General features: G+C 31.8%; 1 pseudogene; it reads left to right on the top strand.

Annotated features, from left to right (window-relative positions):
• Positions 1 to 23,885: 23,885 nt before the first annotated feature.
• On the top strand, positions 23,886 to 24,433 carry LOC116127648 (annotated as a pseudogene).
• The last annotated feature ends 266 nt before the right edge of the window (positions 24,434 to 24,699 follow it).

The raw sequence follows: 24,699 nt of genomic DNA, 5'->3' as shown, positions 1-24,699 counted from the left end.
CTTCAAACTATTTTAACGGATATTATTTGGTTGAATGATTGTTTTTGTTCGGTCAAATTATTTGAATGATTACTTGTGTTAGTCCTATCGAACGGTAAGTGTATTCCTTAACAATTTTAATATGAAGATTAATTAACTTTTATTGATTTCGTTTTCAGGTAACAGTTATTATACGAATGAATAATTGTTCCTTAACAATCTTAACTTAAAGATCAATTAAATTTTGTTATGTTTGTTTTCAAGGAAATGTTCATGTACTTTACTAAGATCAAATCGAGGATGATCCTATTGTCAGCCAAACTAAGAATATGTGTCATAACTATAGTAGTAGAAACAGTTCATATTTGTTGAATATGTTTTCTATAAAAACATTCGTGTATTTTAATTTGTTATATGAATAATTAATTTTTTATGTCCTGTTGATATGCGAGTATAAATGTTAAATGAACTATTTTTGGCTGATTCCATTTTCCAATTAATAGGTGTTATTTGAAATTTTTTTTATCAATCTTAATATAATAATCCCTTAAATCTGGATCAAGTAAACCATTCATTTTATCATCACACGCATTTCGTTTTCCACTGAACAATCAATAGTAAATTGACCATAACTTGCTAAATAAAAATCCAATTGATGGAAGAATTGAATCTTTATTCTTTAGAAACCAGACAGACAATCCTTTGATTTGATATATTATACGCTTAATTTAGATAGTTGTAGCCCCACTGTTGAACCATTCCTTTCATCATTACACATATTTCGGCTTTCACTGAACAGTCAGTAGTAAATTGACCATAATTTGCTCAATAAAAATCCAATTGATGAGAGGTTTGCATCTTTAGAAACTAGACAGACATTGCTTTAAATTAATATATTATATGCTTAATTTGGATAACTGTAGCCCTACTGTTGAACCATTCTTTTTATCATCATACACATTTCAGTTTCCACTGAACAGTTAGTAGTAAATTGACCATAACTTGCTCAATAGAACTATAATTGATGAGAGGTTTGAATATTTAGAAACTAAATAGATATAGCCTTAATTTGATATATTATACGATTAATTTTGATAATTATAGCCCCACTTCCGAACCATTCCTTTTATCATCACACATATTTCAGTTTCCACTAAACAGTCAATAGTAAATTGACCATAACTTGCTCAATAAAACTTCAATTGATGAGAGGTTTGAATCTTTAGAAACTAAACAGACAGAGCATTAATTTAGCATAATATACGGTTAATTTGAATAACTGTAGCCCCCACTGCCGAACCATTCCTTTTATCATAACACACATTTTGGTTTCCCCTGTTTCTCGATTACCACTAAACAATCAGTAGTAAATTGGCCATAACTTACTCAATAAAAATTCCATTGATGAGTGGTTTGAATCTTTGGAAACTAGAAAGATAGAGCTTTAATTTGATATATCATATGATGAATTTGAATAACTATAGACCTGCGGCCAAACCATTCATTTTATCATCACACACATAAAACCAATTCAATTTTAGTTATGACAAAGGAAAACAAATATTGATATGTAGTTTTATTTGTATTTGTTCTATCTCTTTTTGTTGATATTTTTCTATGTTACATACATATATCGAAAACAGGTTGTTGTTGGATATAACAAATTTTATTTATATCACAAATATCATCTAATGTTGTTGTTGAACCATGTAACTTTAGTAAACCATTTATAATATGCCGAACCATTATTATTATCCTTAAAGGAAAGCAAATATTGATATATAGTTTTAATTGTAATTGTTCTATCTCTTTTTGTTGATATCTTTTTATGTTACATACATATATTATGAAAAGTGGTTGTTGCTAGATATAACTAATTTAATTTATTTAACAAATATCAATTGATGTTTGATGCTGAACCATTTAGCTTTAGTAAACCATTCATTTTATCATCACACACATTTAGGTTTTTACTTAACAATCAATAGTAAATTGACTATAACTTGCTTAATAGAACTCCAATTAATGAGAAGTTTGAATCTTTAGAAACTAGATAGATAGAGCTTTAATTTGATATATTATAAGCTTAATTTGGATAACTGTAGCCCCACTGTTGAACAATTCATTTTATCATCACACATTTCGATTTCCGCTAAACAGTAAATTGACCATAACTTTCTCAATAAAAATCTAATTGATAAGAGGTTTGAATCTTTAGAAACTAGATAGATTTGCTTTAATTTGATATATTATACGCTTAATTTTGATAACTGTAGTCCCACTGCGAAACCATTCATTTTATCATCATACACATTTTGGTTTCGACTAAACAGTCAGTAGTAAATTGACTATAACTTGCTCAATAAAAATGCAATTGATGAGAGATTTGAATCTTTAGAAATTAGACAGACAGAGACTTAATTTGATATATGATACGCTTAATTTAGGTAACTAGCCCCACTATCGAACCATTTTTTTTATTATCACATACATTTAAGTTTTCCCTATTTCTCGATTTCTACTGAATAGTCAATAAGTAAATTAGCTATAACTTGCTCAATAAAAATCCAATTGATAAGTGGTTTGAATATTTGAAAACTAGAAAGATAGAGCTTTAATTTGATATATTATATGATGAATTAGAATAACTATAGACCTGCTACCGAACTATCATCACACACATAAAACAAATTCAATTTTAGTGATGACAAAGGAAAACAAATATTGATATGTAGTTTTAATTATATTTGTTCTATCTCTTTTTGTTGATTTTTGGATTGATTTTGTTGTTTGATTTGTGGGTTTTACAATTATCATCTTTCTTTAGAATACTATCACCAAATGCTTTTTTTGTTATAGGTGGTGGTCAATTCTAATTGCAGCAAATAAAATTGTATTACAATTCTAATTTTATATTGCGAAGGTTATATTGTTGGAGTTGTTGTTGCATGTATGTGAGTTCTCTTCTCAACATTCTTAATTGTTTTTAATTTCTAAAATAATAATAATAAAAATAATTCATTTTCTCTTCTCAACAATCAAAATCAGTTTTTTCCTTTGGCTTTGCAAATCTCTTGCTTAAAAGTTCACATTTTTCTTTTCTTCTCTGATTAATTTATAGACTTATCAATAATACCAAGTTGGTTATCTTGCAACTGTTTTTACTTTTCTTGACAAAGTTTTAAACTTTGGTTGTGGATTTCAAATGGTGACATATTTGACAAGAACCATGATGATATAGACTTTGAGTTCAATTTTTGGATATTTTATTTATTAATTTTTTAATTGTCAATTCAACATAAAATGATATTCAATATAGAAATATATATTTAAAACACTAAAAACCAATAATAATGTAAAAAATATATATAATAAACATACTCGCGCAACGCAACTTGAAAACGAATATAAGTTACAAAAATTGTAGAAGGTCAGTATAAATTTTAATTTTAAATAGTTGATCTTGATAATATTCAGGTGATTTTTTATATCACACATGATTCACTATAAAATATTGACATCAAATGTCAAAGACATGTCCGCAAAAATAATACTAATTGTATAAGATGATGATCCTGAAAATATAATTAGACCATATAATATTCAGGTGATCTTCTCAAGTTTGATGAATAATTTAATGACATCTACCTATAATTGATATTAATAATTATACAGGTACAATTATTAATTTTATCTTAACACAACTTTATATATATATATATATAATTTATATTTATTTTAAAATTTGTATAATTTAACAATTATTATGTCTTAATCTAATTAGTTTATTTTGTTAGAACAAATTTGTTTACAATCTATTTCAAAAACATTGAATAAACATACATGCGCAATGCACGGGCACCACATCTAGTTCATATTATATATATAAACACATAAATGAATGAGATAAAAGAAACAAAACATAGATAGAAATATATATATTTTTATTTAATATCTCCAATGGAACATACAAATAGAAGATGGATTTATTTAGCAAGGATCATGCCCAACAGCCCAAGCTTTTACATCAATTTAGGGTTTCACTTCCACAGGGATGACGACAAATACAAGTATCGCTAGGTTTCTTATAGAAGAAACATAATCCATACGCTTTCGATCCATACTTGGCAATACAATCCCTGTTACATTTTTTGGTCTCGCAACCATTTCCATACAAGACTCGCTCACACTGACCAACGACATTTACCATTAACATTTCGTTGCCTGCACATCAAAATTAATATTTCATCGCCAAGAAAAGCACAAATATTATAAAAGACCTTTGAGAAAGATTTAATTACCCGAAGCGATGAAGAAAAGGACTAGAAGGGCAACAAAAGTTGGGAAGCTCTTCATTTTTTTTTTTTTTTTGAATGTATGGTAGAAGTTTAGGCTACTTGGTGAGAATTGTGTTGCATTTTGAAATATTTATAGGAGGAATTTGATAAAAAGAAAAAAAGGAAAGAGATTAATTTATTATTGATGGTTAATAATTGATGGTTTTCAATTAAGATGATATTTTTGGAAATTGGTTCCTATATTTAAGTCATCGTTAAGAGGTTTTAATTAATTAGGGTTGGATGAAATTAAGGAAATTAATAATTAAGCAAAAATTAAAAGAAAAAAATTTATTTGATATTTATCTTTTCTACCATTAAGAGGTTTTATTGTCAATTAAATTGGTTGCTTTGTTTACTATTTTTGTTTTGGAAAATATGTAAGTGTAACTATAAATATTATTCAAATAATTAAAAAATATATTTTAAATGGTTATATAAAGACCCTATTGTCTTTGAGTTTAATTAAGCTTATTAAGGACATTTGAAAACCATTTTCTTTTAATCTTTTTGGTACTGTCGATAGTTCATATAATCTTTAACGTGAAAAATATTGAATCTCCTATGAAAATGTTAGTATAAATGATAATTGAAAAGTTGTTAAATACATTTAATTTTTTTTTTTTGGTAATTAATTAGTGGTGGAGAGAATAACTGTTATAACCACACACACAGAATCAACCAACCACAAACCACACAATCAAGAATCACAAACCACACACACAAACAAACACCAAGAATTTACCGTAGTTCACTTGCTCAATCTGAGCAAGCTACGTCCACGTTAAGCTCGGGAAACACACAAGCTCACTGCACTAAATACCGTCAAGATTACAGTACAGATTACACATAGTAACGAAAATCCTTTAAATCTCTTCTCCAACCTATAACTCACCCTAGAGACTCTACCCTTCCAATCCCTACTAATTGCATATACAAATACACCCAGAATGACTTGAACCAGTCACTCAATCACTAAGTTACAAGATTCAAGCACCCAAAATCGTAAACCCTAACAGACTTGATTTTGTATCAAAGAAGAAGAGAGAGTTCACTCAAAAATTACTGTATTACAATCTGCCAAAAAGTTCAGCTTTTATATGGTTGACCGAAGGGTTAATTTCCAGTCTTTGGATCTTCTCTTCATCAACGCTCAAGATTACTTCTTCATATTTGCTCAAAACGATGTCGTCTCATTTAAGTCATAAAAAGTCAACGTTTCAAGCCATCACACTAACAATAACATTATTCAAATAACAACATTTAGATTATCACCACAGAGGTCAATCCCTATTACAATTTTTGGTCTTGCAACCATTTCCATACAAGACTCCCTCACATTGAGCAACGACATTTACCATTAACATTTCGTTGCCTGCACATCAAAATTAATATTTCATCGCAAAGAAAAGCACAAATATTATAAAAATATAGACCTTTGAGAAAGATTTAATTACCCGAAGCAATGAAGAAAAGGACTAGAAGGGCAACAAAAGTTGGGAAGCTCTTCAAATTTATTTATTTATTTTTTTAATGTATGGTAGAAGTTTAGGCTACTTGGTGAGAATTGTGTTGCATTTTGAAATATTTATAGGTGGTGTTTGATTAAAAAAAAAAAAAAAAAAAAGGGAAAGAGATCAATTTATAATTGATGGTTTTCAATTAAGATGATATTTTTGGAAACTGATTCCTATATTTAAATCATCGTTAACAGGTTTTAATTAATTAGGGTAGGAGGAATATAAAAGAAATTAATAATTAAGCAAAACATAATCAAAGATTGGAAAAATTAAAAGAAAAAGTTAATTTGATCATTATCTTTTCTAATATTAAAGAGGCGTTTGAATCATATAATGTTTTATTATAGGGGTATGTTATATTAACGGAAAGAAATATCACCTTGAAGATTACTGGGAATGTTTAGAAAATATGTTTGGTTGGTTTGAATAAATTGGTGAATAATATGTTTGGTTGACAGGATAAATAGATGTGTATGTTATATAGATTAATAAATTACCTTTGTTTTTAAATATTAATATAATAGTATTTTTTATTATTATTTTTTGAATAATTTCTTTTAACCCTCTACATTTGAACTTTTGCTAAAACACCACAGCCATATAAAACTTTAATTTATAACAAGATCACCCCCAACCACCCTAAGCCACCAGCAGTCGATGGAATGGTGCACGACTGGCCGTATATGGCCAGCCATGCACTGGCAAAGTTGGAAATGGCCATGGATCACAAATCCATGGCCTTTTCATGGCCAAAGATAGGCCAGATCTATGTCCGTGAAATGTCACAACCAAAGATTTGGCCTTTTCACGGCCACATTTGTGGTAGTGAAACAGCCATAAAAATGCCAGATCGGGCTATTTCCAGATCCATGGCCCAAAAAGGCCTTATGGGCGCACAACCGACTAGATCCTACCAGTCGTGCACTATTACGGCGACTGACACCGGTGGTCGACAGTGGTGAGTCATGGCCAGTGGTGGTCTTGGGTGGCTAGGGGTATTTTGTTAACTTTTAAACTTTTTTTGTAATTGAGGTGTTTTAGCTAATTTCTCAAATGTAGAGGGGTTGGGTAATTGTTATTTGGTAGACATTTGAGGGCAATTGTGTCCGAAATGATTTTTAATTGAGGGCAAAATGGGAAGAAAAATCATATTACCCCGGTAATGTTTTAATAACAGCCTCTAGCAAGATAATAAGATTACCTCCCATATTACCAACAATAACCACTATTTTTAATAAAAGATTACCATAATATTTTATTACTTGCAAACCAAACACAAGAATCTTGCAAAATAAACGAATATTACCCTCGTTATCTTATTTACCCCCGATCCAAACGGCCCTTAAGGAGCTGTTTGGATCATATAATGTTTTATTATATAGGGATATATATTTAATGGAATAAAAGACCACCTTGAAGATTACTGGGAATGTTTAGAAAATGTGTTTGATTGGTACGAATAAATTGGTGAATAATATGTTTGGTTTGGAGGATAAATGGGTGGGTATGTTATATAGATTACTACATTGGCCTCCTTTTTAAATACTAATATAACATTATTATTTATTATTATTTTTTGAATAATTTTTTTAACCCCCTACTTTTCAGATTTAGTAAGAACACCTAGCAACCAAAAACGTTTTAAACTTAACAAAAACACCCCTACCCACCCCAAGCCACTGCCCGGTAGCCAACCACCACCGCTGGCAGCGGCCGGCAGTGCCATAGATTTGGTCGTGATGTTGGCAGTGCTATAGATTTGGCCATGACGTCGGTAGTGCCACAGATCTGGCTATGACGTCGATAGTGCCACAGATTTGGCCGTGAAATGGCCAGGTCTTTGGCCGTGAAATGTCGGCTATTTCACGGCCACATCTTTGGCTAGGAACTGGCCATAGATCTGGCTATGAAACAGCCAGATCTGGTCTTTTTCAACCATGTGATCCATGGTTAGGAAAAGCCTCACTAGCGCATGGTTGGCCATATATGGCCGGTCGTACGCCATTATGGTGACTTTTGGCAGCCTCTTGCGGCGATCGACGTTGGCTGGCGGTAGTGGCTAGATCTGAGTATAATGACATTTCTATAAATAATGATAATAACAAGGGCAATGTCGTCCAAAAAATTTAAAAAGCAAGGACAAAAGTGTCTTTATGATTGTATTTAGTGTTTTGTAAATGTTAACAAATATAAGGTTAATTTGGACCAAATGCTCAACTGTTTAGGGGTAGCATGGGAAACAAAATTGTTAAGGGTGAGCACGGGTAGCGGATAGAACCGGAACCGGGGGTAAGAACCGGAACCGGAACCGGAACCTACCCAGAACCTGCACTGTGCGGGTAGGTTCCGGTTCCAATTTTTTGGAACCGCCACTGTGCGGTTCCGGTTCCGGTTCTTGCATGTGGAGGAACCGTAGGACTTTTCCAGCGTGGCGATATATTCACCATGGATCTGTAACCCGAGTTGGTTGTTTAGAGATACTTTTGGATATTGGTTATATATTAAGTGATTTCTAATTAATTCTTTGAATACATTTAACAATTAAATATATCAAGTACAAGAATATATTTAATTCAATTAAATTATGCACCCAAATACATTATATTCATTGTGCATAATTTAATTGAATAAATGTATCTGTGAAGAAATACTTGGTTTTTAAATATTATTTCACAATGAAATGTACAATGAATTTATAACAAAAATAAAAGACTAATTAGGAAGTGTCTTTAAATGGAGATAATCTTATGTCCTATTATAACTTATTATTCTAATAGCTTTGATCATAACCTATATAGAAGATAGTCTTTAATGAGAATAATCCTATTTCCTATTTTACACTTCAAACACTCCCCCTCAAGTGGGCTATAAGTATATGCACCAAGCTTGTTACAAATAAAATCAACACGGAACCCTTGAGAGACTTGTAAGGATGTCTACTAACTGGTCGTTGGAACTGACATAATAGTTGCAATACACCCTGATAGATTTTCTCTCGAACAAGTGACAATCAATTTCTATGTGTTAGTCCTCTCAGAAACCTGGCTTTAAAGCAATAGAGGGCAGCGATATCACAAAGTAACTCATTTGTAGTACTTCGACAAATCTCACTCTTGATTAGTTGTTTTAACCAAACAAGCTCACAAGTGCTAGGCCATTGCACGATACTCGCTCAGTCACGATATTGCAACAACCGTTTATTTCTTATTTTCCATGAAACTAGGTTTTCTCCAACAAGAACATAAAAACCTGAGAGTAGAGCGCTATCAGATGGAGAACCTGCATCAGCATCTGATATTTGACAATGGGAATGGCCCTTATTTTCATACAGTAAGCCCTACTGGTGTCTCTCTGATATACCTTAAAATCGGACAACTGCATCCCAATGACTATCACATGGAGTTTGAAGGAATTAACTTACACACTGACAAAAGGAAATATCAGGGTCGTGTGATAGTAAGATAGTTAAGTTTGTCCAACAAGTCTTCGATACCTTCCAGGATCAGCAGAGGCTCCTCTGTCTAGGTGAAAGTTTTAATATTGGATCCATAGGAAAGTCTATTGGTCTGCAATTGAATCCCTGTTTCCTCTAGAATATCCAATGCATACTTCCTCTGAGAAAAAACAATACCAAATTTGACTAAGCGACTTCTATGCCAAGAAAGTATTGAGTAGCCCTAAGTCTTTCGTCTGAAAGTGTTTGAACAAGTGTGCTTCAATATCCAATCCATCTTGATCACTCCCTGTAATAATAATATCATCGACAAGATAACCAGATAGATACATTGCTGGTGATGTATGTCTACAAAAAACAAAGTGATCAGACTCATATGAATCATACCAAACTCTTGGATAACTGTACAAGTCGTCCAAACAAGCACAAGGAGGATGTTTTAGGCCATCTAGAGAACGACCAAGTTCATAACAACACAGAATCCCCCTGAACAACAAACCAGAGACGTGCTCCATATAAATATCTCTTGAAGTTCACCATGAAGAAAAGGTTCTTATATCCCAATGATTCATAGGCCAGTGTGATGGCACCATAGCAAAGAACAACCGAACGGAAGAATCTTAGCCACAGGAGAAAAAGTGTCAAAATAATATGTCCCATAGATCTGAGTGTATCCATTGGCCATCAAAAGGGCTTTCGCCGATCAACCTACCATCTGGACCAACCTTATAGTATAAATCCATCGACAACCAACAGTCGAATGGCCCGGAGGTAAGGAAACTAACTCCCAAGTATGATATGATGCAAAGCATACATTTCTTCAACCATTGCTTGACGCCCCACAGGTGAGAAATTGCCTCATGAAAGTTCAAGGAACAGAAACATAAGAAAGGGTGGATACAAGGCATAATATGAAGGATATAAACAATGATACTCAAAAAATTGTAGATCGGATGAGGTGCGTGTAGACGCCATACCTTTAGAATAGCAATGGGAAAGACAGCTTGAGACAAGACCGTGGACATGGGAGGAATCGAGCACAGGACTTGTAGTGATAAGGGTCTAAGGATAGTAGCAAGGAACATCATGATCACCTGTAAAGGAACAAGACTATGGTTGACAGGAAGAGTGGTATTAGCAGTAGATGAGGTACCGAAACAGATGAAGGTGGAAAAGCAATGTATGGAATTGGTAGAACATTACTATGGATCCAGACCTCTAATGTAGGATGAGGAAAAAAAGAGAAGACTTAAAAAACGTAACTTCACAGATGAAGTAGCGATTGTGTGACGGGAGAATAACACTTGTAGCTTCTGAAGACGTGAATACCCTAAGAAATACACTTTGTAGACTTGGCTGACAGTTTATCCTGACCTGGAGAGAAAATGTGAACAAAAAGGTGCTCCCAAGACAGTGGGGGAGAGAAATAATGGATGATCAGGGAATAAAATGGAGTGTGGGCTTGGTCTTGTAAGACAGAAGAAGGCATGCGATTTATTAAGTAACCAGCGGTCAGAATAGCGTTAGCCAAAAACAGAAAGGGACGTGGCTATGTAAAAGAAGAGTGCGAGCAGTTTCAATGAGGTGGTATTTTTACGCTCAGCAATGCCATTCTATTGGGGACTATAAGCATAAGAATGATGAAGAATTCCTAAGATGAATGAATTAGTAAAGGAATCAGAGAATATTCACGAGCATTATCACTCCCATAATAACGAATGGTAGTATTATGTTGAGTCTTAATTAAGCACAAATGATGAAAATATGGAAATAATTCAGAACAGATCGCATAAGAATAACCAGTGCAACTGGAATAGTCATCAATAAGGTAACAAAATATTTAAATCCCAATAGAGGTAACACGACAAGGACCCCACATTGAAGTGCACTAACTCAAAGGGGGAGTAGCCCGTTTATTGACAGCTTTGGAAAAGAACTACGGTATGCTTCCAAGTCGACATGACTCACAACTCAAGGATGATAATTTAGTGACATGGGATCTTTTCTGAAGTTTGGAAAGACTAGGATGGCCAAACGATTATGAAGGAGATCGGAGACTCGGAGACAGTGCATGCTGTAGATGGGATATGGAGATGTATAGAGACCCATGACTCATGTCTTGTGCAATCATCGTCCGTGTCGCGGGCGTATAATAATAGAGTCAGTATCAAACGATAGAGTAATTTAAAGAGCGTGTAAGTTTACTGACAAACACGCAGATTAAAGGGACTTTGGGAATATAAAGCATAGTGTCTAATTCTAAGGAGGGGGGGTTTTGCATAAACCAATAACTTGAACATCGGCTTAGACCTATTAGCTAAAGTACAGGGGTAAAGATGAAGTATGTAATCTAAGTAAGTAAATGAGGGTTACCTAAATATGATACGAGCATCTAATACAAGACCCAAGGTCTTAGAGTGGAGACTTACTAGGCAAGCAACTGAATTACCCGTTTGAGTGATAGAGGCAATGGATGAAGAAGACTGCTTACTGGCATGATACTGTAAGTATTCATCATATCAGTACATGTGAAAGTTAAGGAGGGCTGAACCTGCACTGTAGAGGAATCAGAATGAAGATCAGAGTGATCAACCTAAGCATATTAGCAGCTCAGGTAGGTCAACTGTAACTTAAAAACATTTCTCTCTGGTATGCCCTCACCGATGACAGTAACTACATTTGGGTGGGGTCGATTTCCTTGCCCACTCGATCGCCATGTTCTCTTTTTAATATAAGTGTGGGACTGAGAAACAGAACTGAAGATCACCAGGGAAGCATGTAGTAGGGGAGGAAACACGAAGTAATCTGGCAAACACTTCATCAAGGGAAGGCACAGTAGATCCAGGAAGAATTTTGATCTGACAGGTGTAAGATCTGGACCAGAGCTCAAGTGTCAGGACCATAAGAGACTGTCCGGTGAGCCAAATCTTCTGCCGTAGATTTACCAGTGGTACAGCAATTGAATTATCTTAAGGAGACCATCTTACCAGGGAAGTCTGACATATTCATATCATTGTTTTGAGATGAACTAAGTTGGACACAACAGAATATAAACGTTGAATGTCATTCGTATAGAGAGTTAGCCTAACTCCAAATATCAACACAAGAGCGTAAGATTTGTAAATGGTGAAGGGGGGATCATAGTTTGCCATAACCTACTAACCAATAGCATCAATTTTAGTCTAGGAAGACTTATCTAATGTATATCGGTAGCCTTGGTGTCAAGTGATCCCCAGCCCTTGACCCATACACCATAATCTACAGACGGCAGCCTGGGATGAATAATTTTAGTAGTCCAATTAATCTCTCAGTGGTGATGTGAGGGAGAGATAAAAAAGAAAACCACTTAGATGCAGTGAGAGGTTGATGAAGGGGCTCATGAAGAAGGTTAGAGTATCTTGAAGCTGACAGAAAAGCAAAAGCTCATGCTCGCAGAAAAACAGATCAGAGCAAACTGACAAGAATACCTTGAAGGGTTTTTGCCGGAGAGGTGGAGAGGAAAAGATGCTTGGTGCAGTGAGAGCTAATGCTCGCTAAAAAAGCAAATCAGAGCACAGGTTGACAGAAACACGATTGGGGAGTGAGGGCGCGTGCAGCAGCGATCGACGACAAAACCCACTTGGTTATGACCGATGAGAAGACGATCAGTCTGTGTGATTAGACCAGATCCTAATCGTTGCCGAAGAACAGTCCGAAAAAAAAAGAAAATTGCCGAGAAAGAGAAAAGAAAAAAAAATTGGATTTCAGAAACCTGGCTCTGATACCATGTGAAGAAATACTTTGTTTTTTACTTATTATTTCACAATGAATGTATAATGAATTTTATAGCAAAAACAAAAGACTAATCTAGGAAGTAATTGGTTACATTCCATTTATAACTGATCTATTCTTAATAGCTTTGATCCTAACCTAATATAGAAGATAGTCTTTATGAGAATAATCCTATTTCTATTTTACATTCACAGTATTCATTGTACTGATATCATACTAATAAGTCAGTAGTAAATTAGCTATAACTTGCTTATAAAAATTCATTATGAGCGGCTTGAACTCTTGGAAACTGAAAGATAAGACTTTAATTTGATATGATTATTATGAATTAGAATACTATAGACCTTCTACCGAACCATTTATTTTATCATCACACCATAAAACAATTCATTTAGTGATGACAAAAGAAACAAATATTGATATGTAGTTTTATTGTATTTGTTCTTTTTGTTTTTTGTGTGATTTCTAGATTGATTTTGTTGTTTGATTTGTCGGTTTTGTGGGTTTTACAATTATCGTCTTCTTTAGGCTATATCATCAAATGCTTTTTTTGTGATAGTGGTATTTATTGCTTCATCTATAATTAATTAATTAAAAAATGGGATGTATTATAATTAATAATAATAATACAAGTGCATTGGCATTGCATTAGCAGTCTAAAGAGGCTAACCATAATGACACATTGGATTTGTGATTACCATGTGTTGAATTTTATGGTGAATGTAGACAATATTAATTGTGCATTGGTATTCCAAAGTCTATATAATAACATAAAGAATTGGATTACATAGTGTGTATTAATAATTATAATAATACTAATTATTATAAGTGCTTGCATTGACTTTAAAAGTCTAACCATAATGATACCTGGATTTGTGATACCATGTGATTGATTTTATATATGATGTAGACAATATTAATGTTGTATTGGTATTCAAAGTCAAATAATAGATATAAAGAGAGATTACAAATGCATTGCATTGATAGTAAAGCATATTTGTTTTATTATATTATATAGGTGCATTGTATTGATTTGCAACATTTCTTCATATTCATTCGTATTAATTGTGTGGGCATTCGAAAGTCTAAATAAGGGGTTAAACAGGGTTTATATTCAGTTTGTATTATCTTAGATGTTAGTTGGTGTCAACAATACGTTAGTCTTTATTAATTGTTTATAGTCATGTTAGTTTGTGTCATAATATGTCTGTTCTTCATGATTTTGTTATCGTGATTTTTTATTTATTTATGTTGTTGTTATTTGCAGTCACATATATGATGGGCATGGAATAAAGAAGGATGTCCGATTGACATTGTCAAATGAGTTGTTATTTGATTCGTTCTTCTAAACTGTAAGTATATCTTATAACATTTTAATACGAAATTGTAAGTATATCTTCAAACTATTTTAAACGGATATTATTTGGTTGATGATTGTTTTTGTTTCGGTCAAATTATTGAATGATTACTTGTTGATTGTCCTAGCGAACGGTAAGTGTATTCCTTAACATTTTAATATGAAGATTAATTAACTTTTATTGATTTCGTTTTCAGGTAACAGTATTATACATGATAATGTTCCTTCACATCTTAACTTAAAGTCAATTAATTTTGTTGTTTTGTTTTCAAGGAAATGTATGTACTTTACTAAGATCAATCGAGGATGGCCTATGTCAGCCAAACTAAGAATAGTGTCATAACTATAGTAGTAAAACAGTTCTATTGTTGAATATGTTTTCTAAAAACAATTCGTGTATTTTAATTGTTATATGAATAATTAATTTTTTATGTCCTGTTGATATGCGAGTATAAATGTTAAATGAACTATTTTTGCTGATTCCATTTTCCAATTAATAGGGGTTATTTGAAATTTTTTTTATCAATCTTAATAATAATCCCTTAAATCTGGATCAAGTAAACCATTCATTTTATCAATCACACGCATTTCGTTTTCCACTGACAATCAATAGTAAATGACCACTAACTTGCTAAATAAAATCCAATTGATGGAAGAATTGAATCTTTATTCTTTAGAAACAGACCGACAATCCTTTGATTTGATATATTATACGCTTAATTTAGATAGTTGTAGCCACCACTGTTGAACTTCCTTTCATCTTACACATATTTCGGCTTTCACTGAACAGTCAGTAGTTAAATTGACCATAATTTGCTCAATAAAAATCCAATTGATGAGAGGTTTGCACTTTAGAAACTAGAAAGACATTGCTTTAATAATAATATTATATGCTTAATTGGATAACTGTAGCCCTACTGTTGAACCATTCTTTTATCATCATACACATTTCAGTTTCCACTGAACAGTAGTAGTAAATTGACCATAACTGCTCAATAGAACTATAATTGATGAGAGGTGAATATTTAGAAACTAAATAGATATAGCCTTAATTGATATTTACGATTATTTTGATAAAATTATAGCCCCACTTCCGAACCATTCCTTTTTCATCACACATATTTCAGTTTCACTAAACAGTCAATAGTATTGACCATAACTTGCTCAATAAACTTCAATTGAGGAGGTTGACATCTTGAACTAACCCAAGACAGAGCATTTATTTTAGCATATATACGGTAATTTGACAAATTGCGCCCCGACACTGCGAGCCTCCCTTCTTTATACACACATTTTGGTTTCCCCTGTTTCCTCCGAACTTTTTCATTAACACATCATAGCTCAAATGGCCTAACTTATTCTCAATTAGATCAGTCAGTTGCTCTGACTTACGTTTTTTGTCATATGCTTTGCTGGCTCCCCTATTTGATAGTAGTGCTAACGTATATCAGATAATTGAAAAACCTACTTAGACCTGCGGCCAAACCATTCCTTTTATTCTACACAAATATAAACCACCATTCAATTTTAGTATTGACAAAGGAAACAAATATTGATATGATGTGTATATTTATTTGTTTCTGTTATCTCTTTCTGTATTGTTATCTATTGAGTTTCTTCATTCGTAGACTATGTATAACAGGTTGTGTTGTGGATATAACAAATATTTAATTATATCACAATATTCATCTAATGTTGATGTTGACCATGTAACTTTAGTAACCCATTTATAATATGGAATCCTGTTCATGATCTTAAGGAAAGCACATTTGTAGTATTTAATTGTAATTGTTCTATCTCTTTTGTGGATATCTTTTATATTACATTATATGATGAAAAGTGGTGTTGCAGATATAACAAGTTAATTTCTTTAACAAATATCAATTGATTGTTTGATGTCGCCCTATTGTAGTTACCATTCATTTTCATCACTCACCTTAGGTTTTACTTACCAATCCATAGTAAATGACTATAACTTGCTTAAAGTACTCCAATTATATTGAGTTTGAATCTTTTAGAACTAGATAGATAGAGCTTATTTGATATATATAGCTTAATTTGATAACTGTAGAGCCCCCATTCTGCTGAACAATGTCATTTCATCCCACCATGCTACTTTCGATCTTCCGTTAATCACAATGTAGAGACTTTGACATAGATTTTTCTCTCTAAAAATCTTAATTGATTAAGACGGTTTGAATCTTTATAATATAGTATAGATGTTGTCGCTTAATTCTGATGATAATTATCAGCTGTTTATAGATCAGAAACTATGCTCGCACAGTCACTGCACGCACAGATGCGTAACACGATCATTTATTATCAATTTGTTTTCCCTATGACCATTTTTTTTTTATTCTAATTCACCTATGATTCAGTTATGTAATATCTTGTATGACCTGACTAACCGCTCAATCAACAATGCCAATTGATGAGTAGATTGAATTTAGAAATAGACAGACAGAGTTAATTTGATATATGATCGCTTAATTTAGGTAACTAGCCCACTATCGACATTTTTTTATTAGCAATACATTTAAGTTTCCCTATTTCTCGATTCTACTGAATAGTCAATAGTAAATTAGCTATAACTTGCTCAATAAAATCCAATTGATAATGGTTGAATTTTGAAACTAGAAGATAGAGCTTTAATTTGATATATTTATATGATATTAGAATAACTAAGACTGATACCGAAACATATCACACACATAAAACAAATCAATTTTAGTGATGACAAAGGAAAAAATATTGATATGTAGTTTTAATTTATATTGTTCTATCTCTTTTGTTGATTGGATGATTTTGTTGTTTGATTTGTGGGTTTACAATTATCATCTTTCTTTAGAATACTATCACCAAATGCTTTTTTGTTAAGGTGGTGGTCATCTAATTGCAGCAAATAAAATTGTATTACAATTCTAATTTTATATTGCGAAGGTTATATTGTTGGAGTTGTTGTTGCATGTATGTGAGTTCTCTTTCAACATTCTTATTGTTTTTAATTTCTAAAATAATAATAATAAAAATAATTCATTTTCCTTTCTCAACAATCAAAAATCAGTTTTTTCCTTTGGCTTTTGCAAATCTCTTGCTTAAAAGTTCACATTTTTCTTTTTTCTCTGATAATGTATAGACTTATAATAATACCAAGTGGTTATCTGCAACTGTTTTTACTTTTCTTGACAAAGTTTTAAACTTTGGTTGTGGGATTCAAATGGTGACATATTTGACAAGAACCATGATGATATAGACTTGAGTTCAATTTTGGATATTTTATTTATTAATTTTTAATTGTCAATTCAACATAATATGATATTCAATATAGAAATATATATTTAAAACACTAAAAACAAAATAATGTAAAAAATAAATAATAAAACATACTCGCGCAAAGCAACTTGAAACGAATATAAGTTACAAAATTGTAGAAGGTCAGTATAAAATTTAATTTTAAATGTGATCTGATAATATTCAGTGATTTTTATATCACACTGATTCACTATAAATATTGACATCAAATGTCAAAGAATGTCCGCAAAAATAATTACTTGTATAAGATGTGATCCTGAAAATATAATTAGACATATAATATTCAGGTGATCTTCTCAAGTTTGATGAATAATTTAATGACATCTACCTACATAGAATTGATATTAATAATATAGGTACAATTATTAATTTATCTTAACACAAACTTTTAATTATATATATATTTATATTTATTTTAAATTTGTATAATTAACAATTATATGTCTTAATCTAATTAGTTATTTGTTAGAACAAATTTGTTTACATCTATTCAAAACATTGAATAAACATACATGCGCAATGCACGGGCACACATCTAGTTCATATTATATATATAACACTAAAGAATGAGATAAAGAAACAAAAAACATAGATAGAAATATATATATTTTATTTAATATCTCCAATGGAACATACAAATAGAAGATGGATTTATTTAGCAAGGATCATCCCAACAGCCCAAGCTTTTAACTAATTTGGGTTTCACTTCCACAGGGATGACGACAAATACAAGTATCGCTAGGTTCTTATAGAAGAAACATAATCCATACGCTTTCGATCCATACTTGGCAATACACTCCCTGTACATTTTTTGGTCGCAACCATTTCCATACAAAGACTCCTCACATGACCAACAGACATTTCCATTAACATTTCGTGCCTGCACATCAAAATTAATATTTCATCGCCAAGAAAAGCACAAATATTATAAAAGACCTTTGAGAAAGATAATTACCCGAAGCGATGAAGAAAAGGACTAGAAGGGCAACCAAAGTTGGGAAGCTCTTCATTTTTTTTTTTTTTTTTTGAATGTAGGTAGAAGTTTGGCTACTTGGGAGAATTGTGTTGCATTTTGAAATATTTAGGAGGAATTTGATAAAAAGAAAAAAAGGAAGAGATAATTATTATGATGGTTAATAATTGATGGTTTTCAATTAAGATGATATTTTTGGAAATTGGTCCTATATTTAAGTCATCGTTAAGAGGTTTTAATTAATTAGGGTTGGATGAAATTAAGGAAATTAATAATTAAGCAAAAATTAAAAGAAAAAAAATTTATTGATATTTATCTTTTCTACCATTAAGAGGTTTATTGTCAATTAAATTGGTTGCTTTGTTTCACTTTTTGTTTTGGAAAATTGTAAGTGTAACTATAAATATTATTCAAATAATTAAAATATATATTTTAAATGGTTATATAAAGACCCTATGTCTTTGAGTTTAATTAAGTCTATTAAGGACATTTGAAAACATTTTCTTTTAATCTTTTGTACTGTCGATAGTCATATAATCTTTAACGTGAAAAAATTGAATCTCCTATGAAAATGTTAGTATAAATGATAATGAAAAGTTGTTAAATACATTAATTTTTTTTTTTTTGGTAATTAATTAGTGGTGGGAGAGAATAACTGTTATAACCACACACACAGAATCAACAACCACAAACACACAATCAAGAATCACAAAACACACACACAAAAAAACACCAAGAATTACCGTAGTTCACTTGCTCAATCTGAGCAAGCTACGTCACGTTAAGCTCGGGAAACCACACAGCATGCTACACTAAAACCGTCAAGATTCAGTACAGATTACACATAGATACGAAATCCTTTAAATCTTTTCCAACCTATAACTCACCCTAGAGACTCTACCCTTCCAATCCTACTAATGCATATACAATACACCCAGAATGACTTGAACCAGTCACTCAATCACTAAGTTAAAGATTCAAGCACCCAAAATCGTAAACCCTAACAGACGTTTTGTATCAAAGAAGAAGAGAGAGTCACTCAAAAATACTGTATTACAATCTGCCAAAAAGTTCGCTTTTATATGGTTGACCGAAGGGTAATTTCCAGTCTTGGATCTTCCTCACAAAGCTCAAGATTACTTCATATTGCTCAAAACGATGGTCTCATTTAAGTCATAAAAAGTCAACGTTTCAAGCCATCACACTAACAATAACATTATTCAAATAACAACATTTAGATATCACCACAGAGGTCAATCCTATTACAATTTTTGGTCTTGAAACCATTTCCATACAAGACTCCCACATTGAGCAAGACAATTTACCATTAACATTTCGTTGCCTGCACATCAAAATTAATATTTCATCGCAAAGAAAAACACAAATATTTTAAAAAGATAAATGGAAGTAATCATGCAATTATCAACTTAAATGAAAGTTGGTTAGTAGATTCAAAGTAGTTGTCCTATTCATAAATGATATAATAAAGTAACTACAGAATCATTCACTAGTGTTAAGTGTTACGACCAGAAACTTGCCAACTATTCAAAAAACGACCTTATTAAATGGTGGTTTTTATCGCTTTTATAAGGGGTTATGACCAAACACTTTCAAATTGCCAAAAAAAATCGATGATTTTTATCGTTTTTATAAGTTCAAGATCCAACCCATGTTTTTCTGATGTTGGATTATAATCCTCGTTAGGTTGACTATTAAACTTATATAATGGTTAGATTCGATAAGGGTCACAATGTAATGTAATTGACATAACTTGGTTCTAACCCTCCAGTTAAATCGTAGATACTCAGACGAAAAATCAAACATGAAACATGTGTCTATCAATATTTTCTCCAATTTACTCTTAACCATCTACTTGGCTCCAAAACTTTATCACATAAACTATATTTTCACTTTATTGTTGGGTATGCAATGCATGAGTAAATGTGAAGGCATATATTAATTTTTACTTTTAGGGAGTTTCAAAAGATAACAATATTAATTGAAGGACTGTGGCAGAATCTCACATGTTTTTATGGGCTCTTCTAACTCTTTGTGAGTTGTTTTTATTTCAACTCCATCCATACCCAAACATTTCACATGGTCATCCTTATTTTAGTTTTATTACAATTTCAAAAAACTTGTTCTTACAAAGCTTAAGTTGAGCAAATCTTGTATCGACACCTGTTTCAATTTTTTGTTTGTTGTTAATAAAGATTATACATCATTAACATGTTGGTTAACAGTATTAGGAGAAAAAACAATATCCATAGGAATTTTGTCCATGCTTGGCGATACATTCACCATGGATCTGTAACCCTAGTTGTTGTTTAAGAGATACTTTTGGATATTGGTTTTATATTTAAGTGATTTTTAATCTAATTCTTTCAATACAATTAAAGATATCAAGTACAATGAATACATTTAATTTAATTTAATTATGCACCCAAATACATTAAATTAAATTAATGCAATCATATACAATTAATATTATTTAATTAAGTACATAAGTATAATGAATTTAAATTAGTACTGAAATGTATATTTAGTGAATTAATTCATATTCAATTGATTAGTGATTGCATTAATTTAATTAAATGTATTGGATGCATAATTTAATTGAATTAAATGTATTCATTGTACTTGATATCTACTGAATAGTCAGTAGTAAATTAGCTCTAACTTGCTCAATAAAAATCAAATTGATGAGCGATTTGAATCTTTGGAAACTAAAAAGATATGACTTTAATTTGATATATTATATTATAAATTAGAATAACTATAGACTTGCTACTGAACCATTCATTTTATCATCACACACATAAAACAAATTCAATTTTAGTGATGACAAAGGAAAACAAATTTTATCATCACACACATAAAACAAATTCAATTTTAGTGATGACAAAGGAAAACAAATATTGATATGTAGTTTTAATTGTATTTGTTCTATCTCTTTTTGTTGATTTTTGGATTGATTTTGTTGTTTGATTTGTGGGTTTTGTGGGTTTTACAATTATCGTCTTTCTTTAGGATACTATCATCAAATGCCTTTTTTTGTTATAGGTGGGTATTTATTGCTTCATCTATAATTATTAATTAATTAAAAAATGAGATTTGTATTAATAATTCATTTAGAATATGCTGAATCATTATTATTATCCTTAAAGGAAAACAAATATTGATATGTAGTTTTAATTGTAATTGTTCTATCTATTTTTGTTGATATTTTTTTATGTTACATACATATATTATGAAAAGTGATTGTTGCTGAATATAACTAATTTCATTTATTTAACAAATATCAACTTATTTTTTATGCTGAACCATTTAGCTTTAGTAAATCATTCATTTTATCATCACACACATTTAGGTTTTCACTGAACAATCAGTAGTAAATTGACTATAACTTGCTAAATAAAACTCCAATTGATGAGAGGTTTGAATCTTTAGAAACTAGACAGACAGAGCTTTAATTTGATATATTATACGCTTAATTTGGATAACTGTAGCCCCACTGTTGAATAATTCATTTTATCATCACACACATTTCGGTTTCCTGTAAACAGTAAATTGATCATAACTTTCTCAATAAAAATCCAATTGACGAGAGGTTTGAATCTTTAGAAACTAGACATATATGCTTTAATTTGATATATTATACGCTTAATTTTGATAACTGTAGCCCCACTGTCAAACCATTCATTTGATCATCATACACATTTCAGTTTCTACTAAACAGTCAGTAGTAAATTGACTATAACTTGCTCAATAAAAATGCAATTGATGAGAGATTTGAATATTTAGAAACTAGACAGACAGGGCCTTAATTTGATATATGATACACTTAATTTGGATAACTAGCCCCACTATCGAACCATTCTTTTTATTATTACATACATTTCGATTTCCCCTGTTTCTCGATTTCTACTGAATAGTCAATAGTGAATTAGCTATAACTTGTTCAATAAAAATCCAATTGATAAATGGTTTGAATCTTTGGAAACTAGAAAGATAGGGCTTTAATTTGATATATTATATGATGAATTAGAAAAACTATAAACCTGCTACCGAACCATTCATTTTATCATCACACACATAAAACAAATTCAATTTTAGTGATGACAAAGGAAAACAAATAGGGGGCGTTTGGTTGGGGGTTAAGTGGGATTACTAGGGTAATGTCATCTTATATTACTTGATTACTATGTTTGGTTGTCAAGTAATATTAGATACCGGTAATTTTCAAATACCAATAGTGGTTAGGTAATATCAGAGGTAATCTGATTACCTCTATTTTCTTAGGTATTCTGAGATTACCAGGGTTATCTTTTTTTGTTACAATTTTATCCCTTATTAATAAAAATTTTATTGGTAAATCATGATAGCATTATCGTTAAGAAGGAAAATCACCAAATATGTTGCAATATATGACTGGTTCTAATCGAAAGGTCCACCACTTCAATGAGATAACATGGTGAGAATGTCCAATAAGATTATACCACATTAGTGTGATGAGGTCGTTATTGAAAACATGACGGTGTTATTGTAATAGAGAAAATTACACAAATATGTGACGATATGTGATTGATTCTAATTAAAAGATCTCACCATTTCAGTATGATAATATCGTGAGACTATCTCATGTAAGTAGTTCTTCTCTGTTATCTGTTGACGTTATGAGATCGTTTGATTTGTTCACTTCATAAGTCTTAATTTTAAATCACCCCTTAAAGAGGTGGTTATTGTTGAAGTGGAAAATCACCACATACATGTCAATACTCAATTATGATTGATTCTAATTGAAAAGTTTACAACATCAACATGATCATATATAGTGAGATCTCATACTAATACGATGGGATTGTCTTATGTAAGATTTCTCATTTGTTATAAAAAATTAGTGGTGGATAATTGGAAGTTACAGGGAAATCAGTGAAATTTTCAAAATTTGGGGTATTTTGAAATTATTAAAGTTAAGGAGATTGGACTCCCCTTACTATTTAAGTTGCAGAATCCCCCCGGTTTGAATACAACACAACACAACTCAAATCTAATCTAATCTCTCCTCTCATTTGTTTCAAAGAAACGAAAACAATGGCAACTTCCGCAACAAACTCAGCCACAGAATCCGATACCGGCCTCGAACCACAGGTCTCCATGGACAGCCACGAGAGCTTCAAAAATGTTCAACCAATTCGACTCCAATGGCGACGGCAAGATCTCGCTCTCCGAACTCGGCGGCGTTCTGAAGGCCATGGGCTCCAACTACACAGAGACCGACCTAAGACCGTAATGGAAGATCTCGACACCGACAAGGACGGATTCATCAATTTATCGGAGTTCTCCACCTTCTGTCGCTCACCCTCCGATTCCAACGGCGAAGCGGAGCTCCGCGACGCGTTTGACCTCTATGATCAGGACAAGAACGGCTTGATTCCCATAAGGAATTGTATTCGGTGTTGAGTGGCTGGGAATGAAGTGTTTGGAGGTGAATGTGTGAAGATGATCAAGTCGTTGATTCGGATGGGGACGGGATGGTTAATTTTGCGGAGTTTAAGAAGATGATGACCGCTTCTATTACTAAAAACCTGAGCCGTAAATTTTGATTTAGACGGTGATTGGGAGGTCTCGTGCATGATCTTTGCTGTTTTGCGTAACAAGGTATCGTTTTAGTGTCTCTCATTCGATGATGATAATGAATTTGGTGATGTATTTTCGAAGGTTGTGCAAGTTGAAATGAAAATAAAATTAATTTCAGTTTATCTTTCATTTTATTTGTGATATTTAAAGTATTAGCATCTATTATTATATTATAGTTTTAAGAGATCTATCTTGACTCTTGACTTTTATATTGACCATAAATTTTCTCATTAAATTTGATAAAATGTTCATTAAGTTTGTAGTTAGTTCCATAAATGAAATTTTAAATCAATAGAATTAATATGTATTCAATGAAATCACCTGAAAATTATTTATTTTTAGAAAGTCTTTCATAA

This window comes from Pistacia vera, unplaced genomic scaffold (genome assembly GCF_008641045.1).
Source record: "Pistacia vera cultivar Batoury unplaced genomic scaffold, PisVer_v2 Contig192, whole genome shotgun sequence".
In the NCBI taxonomy this organism is placed as follows: Eukaryota; Viridiplantae; Streptophyta; class Magnoliopsida; order Sapindales; family Anacardiaceae; genus Pistacia; species Pistacia vera.
Note: the sequence above shows the minus strand (reverse complement) of the source record. Positions and strands in the feature narration are given on the sequence as shown.